This window comes from Stenella coeruleoalba (assembly GCF_951394435.1).
Source record: "Stenella coeruleoalba genome assembly, chromosome: 17".
Lineage (NCBI taxonomy): Eukaryota > Metazoa > Chordata > Mammalia > Artiodactyla > Delphinidae > Stenella > Stenella coeruleoalba.
The window spans coordinates 43,359,368-43,377,562 of record NC_137163.1 but is presented as its reverse complement, the minus strand read 5'-3'; the positions used below and the strand labels follow the sequence as shown (position 1 = coordinate 43,377,562).

General features: G+C 37.2%; 1 pseudogene across 1 annotated transcript in view; it reads left to right on the top strand.

The window, feature by feature from the left end:
• Positions 1–350: 350 nt before the first annotated feature.
• LOC307176356 (large ribosomal subunit protein uL15-like) overlaps positions 351–18,195 on the top strand; it is a 39,177-nt pseudogene continuing 21,332 nt past the window's right edge. The window contains exons 1-3 of the transcript in view: positions 351–514; positions 5,536–5,563; positions 6,888–6,941. The product of the transcript in view is annotated as a large ribosomal subunit protein uL15-like (transcript). The remainder of the gene's footprint in view (positions 515–5,535; positions 5,564–6,887; positions 6,942–18,195) is intronic.

Genomic DNA, 18,195 nt, shown 5'->3' with positions numbered 1-18,195 from the left:
TCCACCACTTTATCCTGGAGGTAGAGAAATATTGCTTGGAGGAGGAAGTCCCATTCAACATTCTTTTGCTGCTCAACAGTGCTCTGGGTCACCCTCCATTCATGGACAACTTTCATTCCAATATCAAAATAGTGCATCTGCCACCAAATACTATGTTGCTCATCCAACCTATGGGCCAGGGAGTTATTATAGCTACTTTCAAGAAGTATTATTTATGTCACACTTTTTGTCAAGCAGTAAAGGTGAGTGACAAATGAGGAGCAACACTGCAAACATTTTGTAAGGACTGTAACATCTATGAGGCCATAGAAAACATTGACTTTGCTTGGTATGAGGTTACGGCTGTCACCATGAATTCGGCTTGGAAGAACCTTTGCCTGCAGTTTGTTCATGATTTTTGTGGATTTGAGAAGGTGGATGAGGAGTCCAAAGAGGTCTTCTGCAACGTAGTGATCCTCAGCGAGAAGATGGAGCAAGATCTGCAAGAGGACGACTTCATTGAACTCCCTGCCGCGTAACACGAGGAGCTTACTAATGAAGACCTGATGGAATTGGAGGCCCAGAGAAAGGACAAAGAGAGACAAGAGGAAGAAGTAACAGAAGAACTGAAGAGATTCATGATGCAGGAAATGGCAAGGGGATTTTCTTTATTTGAGGAGGCACTGTTAGTTTTTGAGGCACAGGACCCAAATGTAGAACAGTATACGAAGCTTACAGAGCTACTACCCAGATATCACTGGATCATTTTTTCAAGAGGGTAGATAGAATCGAATCCAGTAAGGAACTAGAATCTGTGCCTTCAATGTCAGGCATGGTGAAATTGCACCTTGCCCTCCATCTCCTATTGTTAATAATCCTTCAGCTCTACCATTTCCCACCTCCTCTCTCTCCTCCAGTCAGTAGCTCTTCTTTCTTGTTCACTTGATGCCAGCCCCTGTATGTCAGCTGTTGTACTGTACTACCGTACTTCTCAAGATATTGTACTGTAAGATTAAAAATGTTTTCTTTATTTTTTGGTATTTGTTTTTTATGTATTATTTATGAGAAAAGTATTATAAACCTATTACAGTACAGTACTATACAGCCGATTGTGTTGGTTGGGTACCTACACTAACTTTGTTGGACTTACGAACAAATTGGACTTACGAACATGCTCTCGGAACTCATTCATATGTAGGGGACTTACTGTATGTATATATATGTATAAGTATATATATGGATATGGATATATGGATAATATAAGAAAAGAAGGAAATCCTGCCATTTGCAGGAATTCCTAAGAAAAGAAGGAAATCCTGTCATTTGCAACAACATGGATGGATCTTGAGCACCCTATGCTAAATGAAATAAGCCAGACAGATAGACAAATACTGTTTCACCTCACTTATACATAAAATCTAAAAAAAAAAAACAAAAAAACTCATAGAAAAAGAGATATATTTGTTCTTACCAAAGGCTGGGGTAATTGAATGAAGGTAGTTGAGAGGTACAAACTTCCAGTTGTAAGATAAATTAAAATTAGGGATGTAAAGTACAACATGATGACTATAGTTAACGCTGCTGTATGGTATATTTGAAAGTTGCTAAGAGTAAACCCTAAAAGTTCTTAACACAAGGGGAAAAAATTTGTAACTATATAAGGAGATGGATGTTTACTAAACGTACTGTGGTAATCATTTTGCAATATTTGTAATTCAGGTCATTATGTTGTACACCTTAAACTTTTACTGTGCTATATGTAATAATATCTCAATAAAACTAAAGAAAAAGAAAAGAAAACCCTATAGCCTCAGCAAATTATGAACACATTGGTTAGTTAAACACTTTTTTCTAACTTCATGCCAGTTTTTTTTTTTTTCACAAATTGTTAAGTTTTGGCCAATATTCCACACAAGGAGCAGGTGGGCTCTTCCAACAATTGGTGATTGTGACACACTCCATCATATTTTGAGAAATTCAGAGGTGTAGCAGAAGATTGACAATTCTTCAGCTGGTATCTACTTAGCCTTTGACTGTGGACAGAAACTGATCATGTATGAATTTACCTAGATTCATTGTTATTAATGTACAGACAGAATATCAAAATTTTTAAATTTAATTTTTATTTTATATTGAATTATAGTTTATTTACAATGTCATTTAGTTTGTAAAGTGATTCAGTTATACATATACATATAACCATTCTTTTTTAGATTCTTTTCCCATATAGGTTATTACAAAATATTGAGTAGATTTCCCAGTGCTATACAGTAGGTCCTTGTTGATTATTTTATATATAGTAGTGTGTATATGTTAACCCCAAACTCCTAATTTATCCCTCCCCCAACCTTTCCCCTTTGGTAACCATAAGTTTGTTTTCAAAGTCTGTGAGTCTATTTCTGTTTTGTAAATAAGTTCATTTGTATCATTTTTTTAGATTGAGATATGTAAAATGGTGATGGGTTTTGGCCTCCTTCTCTTTGCCTTGTACTTTAATGATTTGAAGGCAATACTTAAGAAGTAGGAACTACGGCCATGTAGTATCAAATATAAAGAGCTAAACATTCTTCTCTATTTCACTGTTTTCAGATGGATAATCAAGTGATCTTGTACCACAATCTGTCATTTCAATTCTCATCAGGTTTGTTCTGATCAACTAGACAAATGTCTCCTTCATTGTACCTGTAGTTATATGCTGGCTCAAAGACAATGACCATCCTAGGTAGCTAAGAATAGTGATAAAAAGAGTAGTTGTTGGAGGAGGTCATCGACAGGACATGATCATCAGGTTGACCAGCAAACTGGATCCAGGCAATGAGTCTCCTCCCTCCCTTTCCGCCCTTGGGATGTGTGTTCCACTTGCCTTCCCCACACTAGAAGCTGCCCCAAGGACACAGTTCAGAGAGTAAAGTGTTGTTGAGGCTATCTGAACAGTATAGGTGACTGAACCTAGCTAAGGCTTCTATACAAACTTTAAGATTCTGGTGCACATGTGCGGGAATCTACTCAGCCGCCCAAGACACCCTCCTAAGTAAGTTCCCTTGGTTGTTAAACCTGCTACCTACCAACCTGGAGTGGACTGCATCTTTCTTTAAAGTCTCCTTGCCCTCTGTGTACAAGTACAAAGGCCAATTTACAAACAGTAGTTGGGTTTCCACGTGATTTTCATAAAAAAAGAGTGAGACAAAATCAATTATTCTAAGACCAAAATAATCATTTTTGACAGGTGGACTCTAATATTTAATTAGCAAGTATCTGTCAATTCTCCACATGGAATCAAATCATTCCATATTCCTGGGTTACGTTTTTCTCACTAATCTTTATCTGATTTTTATAAGAAGCTAAATTGTTTTAAATTAGCTAACCTGTATTTCACTGAAACTTTTTAGCTACCACAGACAGTTGGCAATGGTTCATTTGAAAATAGTTCAAAATAAAAGGGTATAGTTGTGCTCTATAGAATTGGACTTTGGGAACTCAGTCACCCATGGGCATAAAAGTTCAAGTGGACCAAGAACTTTTTCTGCATAAAACCTGTAGCCAGTACTTCAGACCACCTTAATATCAATATTAGGGGCATGGCACTAATCTTTATTTTAACTATTCTACCCTTCCTTTGACCCATTTATCTACTTATTGTATGTAGTTGCAAGTTGTCAGTTTTTTCAAGCCATGACCTCAAACACTTTTTGTACAAAGTGGGTAATAATAAAAATGATAATAATAATAAGAGCTACTAACAACAACAATAAATTTATAGCTTAGACTTTTGGAAGAGGCCCCCAGAGCTTACCCAGTTTAATAGCTGAGATCCAGGATAGGCAACTTAACTTTGTGGCAGGCTCAGGTGAAAATCTATGATTTTGATTCTCTGATTCTCTGTTTAATATTCTCTCCACTAACCCAGGTGTCTCTGATTTTTCAGGGCAATGGTTCCTGCTATCATCTCAAAAGCTAGAACCCTTCTATCCTCTGCCAGAATATCACTGGAAACCATGAAAGTAGGGATTCCCTTTCTCTCTCCCTGAAACTTTCACAAACCTGAAAATTTTCTAAACAAAAATTCCTGTTTGACATTATTCAGATAAACGCCAAAGTCCACATTTGGATTTTCAAGACAATATTGGTAAAAATATTTTATAATGCAGTGAAATGTTCACACCTTATTCAGTGTTTGCAGCTGCACTTACATAGACATTAGGAATCTCGGAGTTGTTTTAAGTATTCGTAGCTGGCAAGAGACAACAGGGGGAATCCAAAATTGAAGGATTAACTCTATCTAAGAGGCCATTATCAAAAGGAAACTCCTCTTATTCTTTGATAAAGACTTCCAAAGTGTACAACAGCCAAGAAAGCTTTTTTTTCCCCCCACCTCCTATCAAAGATTGCATCCCTCATTTTAAAAGTCTAATGACGCTGGCCTTTTTCTGGATCCATCTGTGCTATATCTGGACTCTCTGCCAAAGAGACTCAGGGTCTGGTTTTGTTCAATTGTACTTTGCTCTGTGCTCTCTTTTTATATATCCTTTAAATGGTTATTTTGACCATAGTTCTCATCGAACAAAAGATGTCTATCTTTTATCATTTGGAGATATTGAAAGGAATGTTTCTTCTCTCCCTGCCTCTCAAAGCATTTACAGTCATTATACAACGAGAAGAGAAATTCCACAGAGACCAACTACCATAAACATGTGCAGGTTAAGGATATGTGAACATATTTTATATTTGATATATTTAGTTTCAATATCTGAAAGGGCTCAAGTAAATTTATGATGTTCTATTGCAAGCTATGTGATTTTTATAGACTCCAGGGGAAATATATTCTAACTCTTGCTTCTTCATATCAAATGTATATTGAACAAAAGATAGTTTGCCTTCTAAAGGCACCTAGTCAGACTGAAAGTCTAAGTATTTAAGCTCTTTTTGAAGTATATTTTGATGTTTGAAAATGCATTCTTTTTGCATAGGTCATTTCTGTCACAAGGGCAAACATAGATAGAAATACCATCCACAGTTTTAATATCAGTCCTAAAGTATAATTATTATGCGATTTGAAAATGCAGCCTGTCATGACCTGGAGCTTAGGAATGGTGAAATGAGTGACCCTGGAGCTGGTGTAGTCAATTGTGCTCACATGACCTCATCCTAGGACAGGGGTGGAGATGGCAATGCTGAAGGCAAGGGGAGGAGGTAAGCAGAAGACCACACAGATGCAGTCCCTGCTGACGGTGGTTGATCAGAAGCATTGAGCATATTGCAAGGATGTTAAGAGAGCTGTCTCTGGTCAACCTGTGTGGGTTTGGACCCCAGCTCCAGAAGTGTACAGATGTGTTTTCTTAAGCAAGTTCTTTAACCTCTCCAGGCGTCAGTAGCTTAATCTGTAAAGTAGGAAAACAACAGTTGTCACTTCATAGCATTGTTGAGATTTAATAAGATGATGTACATAAAGTGCTTATTCAAAGACATCCCTATAAAATAATGGTTAATAATGCAGACTCTAACCTCAGTGTAAGGTTTAAACATAAACACATCACATACTTTCTGTTTCTCTTTTAGTCTCAGTTTCCTCTTTGGGAATATGGAGGTAATAAATACTAGGAGCATTGTTGTGAGGATTACATTAGTTAATTCATATGCTTATAGAAGTGCCTAATGCATGATAAATGCTCAAATATATTAGCTGTTATTATTAGAGTTCCTAAAAATGTTACTTGGAAAGCATCCAGGGCCAAATAAACAGTGTTTACTTTCAATTGTTTGCTTATCTAGTTCCCACAGCAAAAGGAGAGAGAAATATTCCCCCCTTATTTCTCTTCTATTCTAAACCCATTTGTTTTTCTCCCAGAAGAAAGGAGGTGTACTTGTTTGGCTGTGGAAAATGGGGAGGGGTGCACATTAGGTTTGCATCCTGACTCATCCTGCCCCATATGTCTATCAATACCTCCAGGATGGGGTGTGCATTGCCCTGCAAGCTGTGAAATCAGATGGCTTCAGGCACATGCTTTTTCCTGAGTGGAATCATGAAGGACTCTCCTTTGCCTGGTCTGAATTTAAGAGGTCTTAAGAGTTTCATCTTTATTCATGGACTCAACAGGTGTGGCCTCCACTGCTAGTGAGCAGTCATCTGTGGTTCGGCACTTGACAAAGGTGATTTTACTGTATGATGAATCTTATTGAATGTTACAGCTAAGAACTCTATTGTCTGTCAGTGGATAGGGTTTGAGGTACAGCCATGTGTACCAGTCCTGAGATGAAACAATGCTGGATTGTATGTTATCAGTTTCATAAAGCATACGCTTGCTGTCAATAATGTTTATTCTTGGGCTTCCCTGGTGGCGCAGTGGTTGAGAGTCCGCCTGCCGATGCAGGGGACATGGGTTTCTGCCCCGGTCCAGGAAGATCCGACATGCCGCGGAGAGGCTGGGCCCGTGAGCCATGGCCGCTCAGCCTGCGCATCCGGAGCCTGTGCTCCGCAGCGGGAGAGGCCACAACAGTGAGAGGCCCACGTACCGCAAAAAAAAAAAAAAAAAAAAAAGTTCATTCTTTAAAAAATACATATGTTTGACAATACGGTTCTTTGAGTTGTGGCATATTAAGCCCTTGAACTCACAGATTCAGTTTTATCAACATGATGATCATCTTACACGAATGTTAGCCTTTCTCACTCATCACCCAAGGACATCCTGAAACAGCAAGTCTGAATATGTGTAAGGAGGGACTGAGGTGGATCAAATCAGGAGAGAGGGAGGGGTGCAGAAAGTGGCGTGGAGCTAGATTTAGGTAGAAAATAATTTCCTAAAAAACTTTTACTCTTATTGAGGTTCGTAATCCATAAAATTTGACCTTATTTCCAGAGAAAAAGGATCCGTGATCTTGTGAATTTGAGTGTCTGTAAATTTTTTCCCAAGCTTCTCAGCAGCAAAACTTGTTCTTTGGCCAATTGTAACTGCTATTTTGCCACGGTAAGAGAACTTTCCATGTATCTACTTTACTGCATGTCTTTCCAGGGTAGGAATGCAGCACAAGACTCTACATTAACTGAGAAATCAGATGGTAAAAGAATCACTTTGGCCATTCTCTGTGTGAACATTTTTTGATGATAAAATAAGTAATTCCATATGTAAATGAATTGTTAGTATTCAATTCCTATTTCTCTTGTAATGTCCTTGGTCTTTTGTCTTTTGAATCAATTAGGTCAGTTGCAAGAGAATAAAAAAAGAAAAAGAAAGAAAGAGAAACAGACCACAGTTTAAGTCAAAACACGATAATACTGTCCGCTCAACATATGGTGTTTACAGATCTTAAAAACAGAATCAGGAGGAATGTTTCAGATTAGAAGGGATTTTTCCACATCAGGAGTGGTTTTAATTTGTAAGCTTTTTAAATTTTTGGTCTTGGAGTAGTTCTTACTACAGCCAATAAACTGGTTAGTGAAATGAAGGTAAAATATTATAATTATTTCATTAAATAAGATTTGTATGTCCCCATTAGAGACAAATAATTGTTTACATGTAATAATTGCATAAAACAATTGTTTGGCTATGGAAAATAATTAAAATAATTGCATATAATTGTTTTTTATTTCATAAGTACATAAATATCCTCCATATATATATTCTCCATATATATATTCCACACCTCTTTTAAGACACAGTGTGATGTGAGAAGTTGTGAAATAGAGCCAGCTAGAAAATATTTGCTCTGAGCCACAGCAACATGGCTTTTTTTTTTTTAACATCTTTATTGGAGTATAATTGCTTTACACTGGTGTGTTAGTTTCTGCTTTTTAAAAAGAGAAACAGTTATACATATATATATGTCCCCATATCTCTTCCCTCTTGCACCTCCCTCCCTCCACCATCCCTATCCCATCCTTCTAGGTGGTCACAAAGAACCAAGCTGATCTCCCTGTGCTATGTGGCTGCTTCCCACTAGTTATCTATTTTGCATTGGGTAGTGTATATATGTCCATGCCACTCTCTCACTTTGTCCCAGTTTACTCTTCCCCCTCCCCATATCCTCAAGTCCATTCTCTAGTAGGTTTGTGTCTTTATTCCTGTCTTGCACCTAGGTTCTTCATGAACTTTTTTTTTTTAGATTCCATATATATGTGTTAGCATATGGAATTCGTTTCTCTCTTTCTGACTTACTTCACTCTGTATGACAGACTCTAGGTCTATCCACCTCACTACAAATAACTCAATTTTGTTTCTTTTTATGGCTGAGTAATATTCCATTGTATATATGTGCCACATCTTCTTTATCCATTCATCTGTTGATGGACCCTTAGGTGGCTTCCATGTTATGGCTACTGTAAATAGAGCTGCAATGAACATATTGGTACATGGCATTTTTGAATTATGATTTTCTCAGAGTATATGCCCAGTAGTGGGATCACTGGATTGTATTGTAGTTCTATTTTTCATTTTTTGGAACGACCATACTGTTCTCCATAGTGGCTTTATCAATTTACATTCCCACCAGCAGTGCAAGAGAGTTTCCTTTTCTCCACACCCTCTCCAGCATTTATTGTTTGTAGATTTTTTGATGATGGCCATTCTGACTGGTGTGAGATGATATCTCATTGTAGTTTGGATTTGCATTTCTCTAATGATTAATGATGTTGAGCATGCTTTCATGTTTTTGTTGGCGATCTGTATATCTTCTTTGGAGAAATGTCTATTTAGGTCCTCTGCCCATTTTTGGATTGGGTTGTTGTTTTTTTGATATTGAACTGCATGAGCTGCTTATAAATTTTGGAGATTATTCCTTTGTCAGTTGCTTCATTTGCAAATATTTTCTCCCATTCTGAGGGTTCTCTTTTTGTCTTATTTATGGTTTCCTTTGCTGTGCAAAAGCTTTTAAGTTTCATTAGGTCCCACTTGGTTATTTTTGTTTTTATTTCCATTACTCTAGGAGGCGGGTCAAAAAGGATCTTGCTGTGATTTATGTCATAGAGTGTTCTGCCTATGTTTTCCTCTAAGAGTTTGATAGTGTCTGGCCTTACATTTAGGTCTTTAATCCATTTTGAGTTTATTTTTGTGTATGGTGTTAGGGAGTGTTCTAACTTCATTCTTTTACATGTAGCTGTCCAGTTTCCCCAGCATCACTTATTGAAGAGGCTGTCTTTTCTCCACTGTATGTTCTTGACTCCTTTATCAAAGATAAGGTGACCATATGTGCATGGGTTTATCTCTGGGCTTTCTAACCTCTTCCATTGATCTATATTTCTGTTTTTGTGCCAGTACTATACTGTCTTGATTACTGTAGCTTTGTAATATAGTCTGAAGTCACAGAGTCTGATTCCTCCAGCTCCATTTTTCATTCTTAACATGGCTTTGGCTATTCGGGGTCTTTTTTGTTTCCATACAAATTGTGAAATTTTTTGTTCTAGTTCTGTGAAAAATGCCAGTGGTAGTTTGATACGGATTGCATTGAATCTGTAGATTGCTTTGGGTAGTAGAGTCATTTTCACAATGTTGATTCTTCCAATCAAAGAACATGGTATATCTCTCCATCTATTTGTAGCATCATTAGTTTCTTTCAACAGTGTCTTATACATTTCTGCATACAGGTCTTTTGTCTCTTTAGGTAGGTATATTCCTAGATATTTTACTCTTTTTGTGGCAGTGGTAAATGGGACTGTTTCCTTAATTTCTCTTTCAGATTTTTCATCATTAGTGAATAAGAATGCCAGAGATTTCTGTGCATTAATTTTGTATCCTGCTACTTTACCAAATTCATTGATTAGCTCTAGTATTTTTCTGGTAGCATCTTTAGGATTCTCTATGTACAGTGTCACATCATCTGCAAAAAGTGACAGCTTTACTTCTTCTTTTCCTATTTGGATTCCTTTTATTTACTTTTCTTCTGTGATTGCTGTGGCTCAAACATCCAAAACTATGTTTAATAATAGTGGTGAGAGTGGGCAACCTTGCCTTCTTCCTGATCATAGTGGAAATGGTTTCAGTTTTTCACCATTGAGTATGATGTTGGCTGTGGGTTTGTCATATATGGCCTTTATTATGTTGAGAAAAGTTCCCTCTATGCCTACTTTCTGCAGGGTTTTTATCATAAATTGGTGTTGAATTTTGTTGAAAGCTTTCTCTGCATCTATTGAGATGATCATTTTTTTTTTTTTTTAGATCTGTGTTTGAATTCTTTTTTTTTTTAACATCTTTATTGGAGTATAATTGCTTTACAATGGTATGTTAGTTTCAGCTTCACAACAAAATGAATCAGTTATATATATACATATGTTCCCATATCTCTTCCCGCTTGCGTCTCCCTCCCTCCCACCCTCCCTATCACACCCCTCCAGGCGGTCACAAAGCACCGAGCTGATCTCCCTGTGCTATGCGGCTGCTTCCCATAGCTATCTACCTTACGTTTGGTAGTGTATATATGTCCATGCCTCTTTATCGCTTTGTCACCATTTACACTTCCCCCTCCCCATAGCCTCAAGTCCATTCTCTAGTAAGTCTGTGTCTTTATTCCTGTTTCACCCCTAGGTTTTTCATGACATTTTTTTTTCTTAAATTCCATATATATGTGTTAGCATACGGTATTTGTCTCTCTCTTTCTGACTTACTTCACTCTGTATGACAGACTCTAGGTCTATCCACCTCATTACAAATAGCTCAATTTCGTCTCTTTTTATGGCTGAGTAATATTCCATTGTATATATGTGCCACATCTTCTTTATCCATTCATCTGATCATATGTTTTTTCTCCTTCAGTTTGTTAATATGATGTATCACGTTGATTGATAGTTTTCTTTCTTTGTGACATCTCTGTGTGGTTTTGGTTTCAGAGTGACGGTAGCCTCGTACGATGAGTTTGGCAGTGTTCTTCCCTCTGCTATATTTTGGAAGAGTTTGAGAAGGATAGGTGTTAGCTCTTCTCTAAATGTTTGATCGAACACACCTTTGAAGCCATCAGGTCCCAGACTTTTGTTTGTTGGAAGATTTTTAATCACAGTTTCAATTTCAGTGCTTGTGTTTGGTCTGTTCATATTTTCTATTTCTTCCTGGTTCAGTCTCGGAATGTTGTGCATTTCTAAGAATTTGTCCATTTCTTCCAGGTTGTCCATTTTATTGGCATATAGTTGCTTGTAGTAATCTCTCATGATCCTTTGTATTTCTGCAGTGTCAGTTGGTACTTCTCCTTTTCCATTTCTAAATCTATTGATTTGAGTCTTCTCCCTTTTTTTCATGATTAATCTGGCTAATGTTTTATCAATTTTGTTTATCTTCTCGAAGAACAGCTTTTAGTTTTATTGATATTTGCTATCATTTCCTTCATTTCTTTTTCATTCATTTCTGCTCTGATCATTATGATTTCTTCCCTTCTGCTAACTTTGGGGTTTTTTGGTTCTTCTTTCTCTAATTGTTTTAGGTGTAATGTTAGGTTGTTTATTTGAGATGTTTCTTGTTTCTTAAGGTAGGATTGTATTGCTATAAACTTCCCTCTCAGAACTGCGTTTTCTGCATCCCATAGGTTTTGGGTCATTGTGTTTTCAATGTCATTTGTTTCTAGGTATTCTTTGATTTCCTCTTTGATTTCTTCAGTGATATCTTAGTTATTAAATAGTATATTGTTTAGCCTCCATGTGTTTGTATTTTTTACAGATTTTTTCCTGTAATTGATATTAAGTCTCATATCACTGTGGTTGGAAAAGATACTTGATATGTTTTCAATTTTCTTAAATTTACCAAAGCTTGATTTGTGACCCAAAGTATGATCTATCCTAGAGAATGATCCATGAGCACCTGAGAAGAATGTGTATTCTGTTGTTTTTTGATGCAATGTCCTATAAATATCAATTAAGTCCATCTTGTTTAATGTATCATTTAAAGCTGTGTTTCCTTATTTATTTTCATTTTGGATGATCTGTCCATTGGTGAAAGTGGGCTGTTAAAATCCAGTACTATGATTTTGTACTGTTGATTTCCCCTTTTATGGCTGTTAGTATTTGCCTTATGTATTCAGGTGCTTCTATGTTGGATGCATAAATATTTACAGTTTTTATGTCTTCCTCTTGGATTGATCCCTTGATCATTATGTAGTGTCCTTCTTTTCTCTTGTAATGGTCTTTGTTTTAAAGTCAATTTTTTCTGATATGAGAATTGCTACTCCAGCTTTCTTTTGATTTCACTTTGCATGGAATATCTTTTTCCATGTCCTCACTTTCAGTCTATATGTGTCCCTAGGTGTGCAGTGGGTCTCTTTAGACAGCATATATAGGCATCTTGCTTTTGTATCCATTCAGGCAGGCTATGTCTTTTGGTTGGAGCATTTAATGCATTTACATTTAAGGTAATTATCGATATGTATGTTCCTATTACCATTTTCTTTAATTGTTTTGGCTTTGTTATTGTAGGCCTTTTCCTTCACTTCTGTTTCCTAACTAGAGAAGTTCCTTTATCATTTGTTATAAAGCTCGTTTGATGGTGTTGAATTCTCTTAGGTTTTGCTTGTCTGTAAAGGTTATAATTTCTCTGTCAAATCTGAATGAAATCCTTGCTGGGTAGAGTAATCTTGGTTGCAGGTTTTTCTCCTTCATCACTTTAAATAAGTCCTGCCACTCCCTTTTGGCTTGCAGGGTTTCTGCTGAAAGATCAGCTGTTTACCTTATTGGGATTCCATTGTGTGTTATTTGTTGTTTTTCCCTTGCTGCTTTTAATATTTTTTCTTTGTATTTAATTTTTGATAGTTTGATTAATATGTGTCTTGACGTTTTTCTCCTCTGATTTATCCTGTATGGGACTCTCTGTGCTTCCTGGACTTGATTAACTATTTCTTTTCCCATATTAGGGAAGTTTTCGACTCTAATCTCTTCAAATATTTTCTCAGTCCCTTTCTTTTTCTCTTCTTCTTCTGGGATCTCTATAATTCGAATGTTGGTGAATTTAGTGTTGTCCCAGAGGTCGCTGAGACTGTCCTCAATTCTTTTCATTCTTTTTTCTTTATTCTGCTCTGCAGTCGTTATTTCCACCATTTTATCTTCCAGGTCACTTATCCGTTCTTCTGCCTCAGTTATTCTGCTATTGATCCTTTCTAGAGAATTTTTAATTGCATTTATTGTGTTGTTCACCACTGTTTGCTTGCTCTTTAGTTCTTCTAGGTCCTTGTTAAATGTTTCTTGTATTTTCTCCATTGTATTTCTAAGATTTTGGATCATCTTTACTATCATTATTCTGAATTCTTTTTCAGGTAGACTGCCTATTTCCTCTTCATTTGTTAGGTCTTGTGGGGTTTTGCCTTGCTCCTTCATCTGCTGTGAGTTTCTCTGTCTTCTCGTTTTGCTTAACTTACTGTGTCTGGGATCTCCTTTTCGTAGGCTGCAGGTTCATAGTTCCCATTGTTTTTGGTGTCTTTCCCCAGTGTCTAAGATTGGTTCAGTGGATTTTGTAGGTTTCCTGGTGGAGGGGACTAGTGTACATGGCTGACTTTTGTCTCCCAGGAAAGTCTGCCCTCTGTTCACACCCTCTTGGTGCAGACAGCCCAGGACAGATGTCATGAGCGGTTCTGCCAAGCCAGCCAGTGAGAACAGGCAGGCAGACATCTGCAGGTGGCGGCCAGAAGGGAATCAATGTTGGATGGTCACTGAAAGTCGATTGCACAGAGAGGCTGTTTCTCCAGCAGCAGAAGTTACCCTCTAAGAGCTCTTCATATCTACATAGGCAGTAGGCCAAGGGTGATATACACCGAACACTTAAGCTGTCCAAACAAGAGCCTGGTGTATATTAAAATCCCAAACACCTGAATCACATCTGATTCTAAGATTATAACAAGTTTCCACCTAAAGCTTCTGAGCACTTAGGAAGGACAATATTACCACAATAAAATCACATGTGGAGTTGTTAAAAGTCCCAATGGCTAGACTATACCCCAGACCAATTAAGTCAGAATCTTTGGTGGTGACTCCAAGCATCAATACCTATCTCTAAACTGCCCTTGCAGAAGGCAGGATGCAGACAGAAAGAACCACTTCTCAAAGTGCAAAGCTGCAGTGTTTTTATATGTGGTGAGTTGAGGGTGTGGAGACTGAGCTCTGGACACCCAAAATTAAAATTTAAATCAATGGCTATGGAGACGTCATCATTTCTTAAGAAATTGTCTTTCAAGGGAAAGAACATGTGGCTAAGAGTCTCAAGATCTAATTATTATACTAAAATTTGCCAGTCACTTCAACTGAGAACCTCAGTATCACAGTCTGTATAATAAGAGAGTTGGATAGAGTGATCTCCAATATCCTCCCATTCCTCCTATTTCTGTTGTCAAATGCTGGTTTAAAACTTTGTACAATCTATTCTTTTCTCTTTAAAACTGTTAATTGATTTTTTTTCTGATGAGTACAAAATAAGATTATCATAATTTTATATCTTAAAGCCTTTCTCCCACATTTCCACATAACATGTAATGGTAGATAAAACATTTTGAAATGCTTTATGCTCTGATCACTCCTATTTAATATTATATGGGAAATCATAACCAGTGCAACAAGGGAAGAAAAATAATTTTAAAAATTGGAAAAGAGAAATAAAACTTTTAAAAAAAATTTTAAGATGAATGATTGTCTATGTAGAAAATACTGAAGATTTAGAAAAAAAAAAGAAAGAAAGAAAGACTACTGGATCTAGTAAGTAAGTTTAGCAAGCTCTCAAGATATAAGATCAATGTTCAAATATCAGTTGTATTTTTATATTCAAGCACTGAAAAATTGCATGTTAAAATGTTTAAAGTACTATTTAAAAAAGCATCCAAAAATAAACTAGAAATAAATCTAACAAATTTGTATGTTAAATCTAACAAGATTTGTATGTTAAGACTACAAAACATTGGTGAGAGTAATTAAAAAAATATATGGTGTCCATGGTTTAGAAGGATCAATGTTTATAAAGATGCCAATTCTCCCCAAACTGATTGATAGAGTCAATAAAATTCCAATTAAAAACCCAGAAGGCTTTTGTAGAAACGAAAAAGTGATCCTACTATTTATATGAAAAAAGCAGAGGGCATAGAATAACCAAAATAATTTTTAAAACCCCAAAGTTTAATGATTCACACTACCGGATTCCAAGACTTAACTATAAAGCTTCAGTAATCAGTGCAGTGTGACAAGACACATTTAACTTTCAGGGTTAGGTGGGAGCAGGAAGAGATGGATTAAAGAAGGCCACACCACATGTGCTCATTAATATGGGCAGGGACTCCACCCATGCACTGTACATATTTTTGTAAACAAAGTTTTATTGGAATACGACAATGTATGTCCATTTGCTTACATACTGTCTATGGCTGTTTTCACACCATAGTGTCAAAGTTGAGTAGTTGCAACAGAGTCAGAGACCAAATGGATAAGGTTGCCAGATTTGTATTTTAGTAAATAAAAATACAAGAAGCTCAACCAAATTTGAATTTCAGATAAACCACAGAAAAATTTTATTATAAGTATGATCTGTGCAGTAATGTGGATATATTTATACTAAAAATTTATTTGTGGTTCATTTGAAATTCAAATTTAACTGGGTGCCATGTATTTTATCTCTATGTATAAATTTAAAGACTAAAATATTTACTATTTGGACCTTTATAGAAAATGTTTACCAACCCCTGATTTCAGGTAAGAAGGAAAACGTTTCTCAAAAATTAATTAAATTGTCAACAAAATTATTTGAAATAGTTTTTCATTAAAAGAAGTTACAAAATTAACAAGGTGTAAATACATTTGGCTTTTTTTCAGTTACCAAGATTAAAATATGATACCTAAAGCTATAACAAGTTCACTATTTTTTTTCACCAGCTTCAGAACTTCCAGGAAACCCCTCTAAATATGAGGGTATACCATTATTTGAAGCAGTGGATCACAAACATGCACATCAGATTTACTTAGGGTGCATTTTAAAAATACAGATTCTTAGGCCCCAGCCCCCAAAATTATGATTCATTATATCTGAAATGGAAACAAGGAATTTTTTTTAAGTTTTACAGATGATTTTTATGTACAGACTAGAGAACGGGTGACTTGTGCAGTGGTTTGCAAACTTTAATATGCATCAGGGCCTGCTGAAACACAGATTGCTGGGCCCTAACTCCAGAGATTTTGATTCAGTAAGTCTGAATGGGACTCAAGAGTGTCTAACAATTTTCCAAGTGATGCTAGTACATTCTGCTGGTCTGGAGACTTCATTTTGACAAAGAATGATTTAAAATTTTTCATGCAGCTAACTTATGATTTTCTTAAGTTCAGATCTAGATTTTAAACCTAGTATACAAAATAATGGAAGTCTAATGCCACAAAATGAATTGTATTGCTTGCTATTCCACCATAGTATTAATTTACCTAAAAAAGAAATGATAAAGTTTTTGTGTTTCAGACCATGCTTTGCTGTAACTCAGAAAGTCTCTAATCTTGTCAAAAAGTATTGAGAATGTGATCCAACCTTAAGTCTTAAATATGCCATTGAAAGCTTATTGTAAAAATAGAACTAACTACTAATAAACCAATTCAGCAAACTAATGAAATACTTAGGAATAAATTCAACCAAAGAAGTGAAGAAGTTATACACTGAAAACTACAAATATGGAAAGAAATTAAAGATTTAAATCAATAGAAAGACATACCATGTTCATGGATTAGAAAGCTTAATATTGTTAAGATGGCAATACTCCACAAATTGATAAACTAGCAAATTTATCCTAAAATTTATGTGTAAATGCAAAGGAACCAGAATAGACAAAAAATCTTGAAAAGGAAGAACTGTGTTAGAGGGTTTACGTTTCCCAATTTCAAAACTTACTAGAAAGCTATGGTAAGCAAAAAAAAAAAACAAAAAAATGTACTAGCTTAAGAATAGACATATAGAACAATGGAATATAATTGAGAGTCCAGAAGTACACCTTCACATTTACAGCCAATTGCTTTCTGACAAATATGACAATAGTTTTTTCAACAAATGGTGCTAGGACTGCTAGATATTCACATGAAGAACAATGAAGTTGAACGCTTACCTTATACCATATATAAAAAATAACTCAATCTGGATTGAAGAACTAAGCCTAAGAGGTAAAAGTTATAAAAATATTAGAATGAAACTTAGGTATAAATCTTTGTAAACTTGGATTAAGCAATGGTTTCTTAGATGTCACGCCAAGAGCACAAACAACAAGAAAAAAATAAACTGGAAATCATCATAATTAAAAACTTCTGTGCTTCAAAGGACACTATTAAGAAAGTGAAAAAAAGAGGCAGAGTCAAGATGGTGGACTAGGAGGAGGCAGAGTTCCCTTCTCCGCACAACTAGGGCACCTACCAGGCACTAGTGGGGGACCACGGACACCTGAGGGGATGGAAGGAACCCCTAAACAACTGGGTAGGATGTGGCTGGAGATAGGGGATGAGAAGTAGAGGCAGGACAGGACCAGCACCGCTGAGGGGTTGCTGGGGGAAGAGAGGGGTTCCCACACCTGGAGGGGCCCACCCATGGTTAGGGGATCAACATGTCAATGGGAATGGAGGGTCCCTTGGGAGGGTGGAGGATCAGAAGGGAATGAGGCCAGGGTGCCCCTGCCCACTTGGGCCCAAGGGAGCCTGCTGAGGTCCTGGACCTGATTCTCTGCCCAGTGAGGTCCCCTCCAGCCACGTGAGTCCTGAAGGAGTAGTGGGGGAGGAAAAGTAAAGGCTGGCAAGATGGGACTGGTGCCTCTGAGGGGCAGCTGAGGGAGGTGAGGGGTTCCCATGCCCGGAGGGGCCCACCCACAGTTAGGGGATCAACAGGGATGGGGTAGGCCCTTGGGAGAGGGGAGAATTGGAAGGGAATGAAGCCATCTTTTCCCCTACCCACTTGGGCCCCAGAGAGCCTACTGAGATCCCAGACCTAATCCTCTGCCCTCCAATGCTCCCTCCTGATGCGCTGAGCTGAAGCCCTGCCTCTGCAGCCCAACCCAGGTGCTTACCTCCAAACTCCACACTCCAGGCCCCCCTCCAGCCTTACTGCCTTTCTCAGCAGCACCATGTTTAATGTTGCCCCTGCTTAGGCCCTGCTCCCAAGGCCTTTTCTGGCCACGTGGGTCCTGAGCCTAGGCCCTGCCTCCACCTTAAACCCCATCCCACCTAAGCCCTGCCACCGCCTAAGTCCTGGCCCCACAGCCAAAGCATTTCTGACCTTTCTGGGTTTTTTTAGGTTTTTTTTAACATCTTTATTGGAGTAT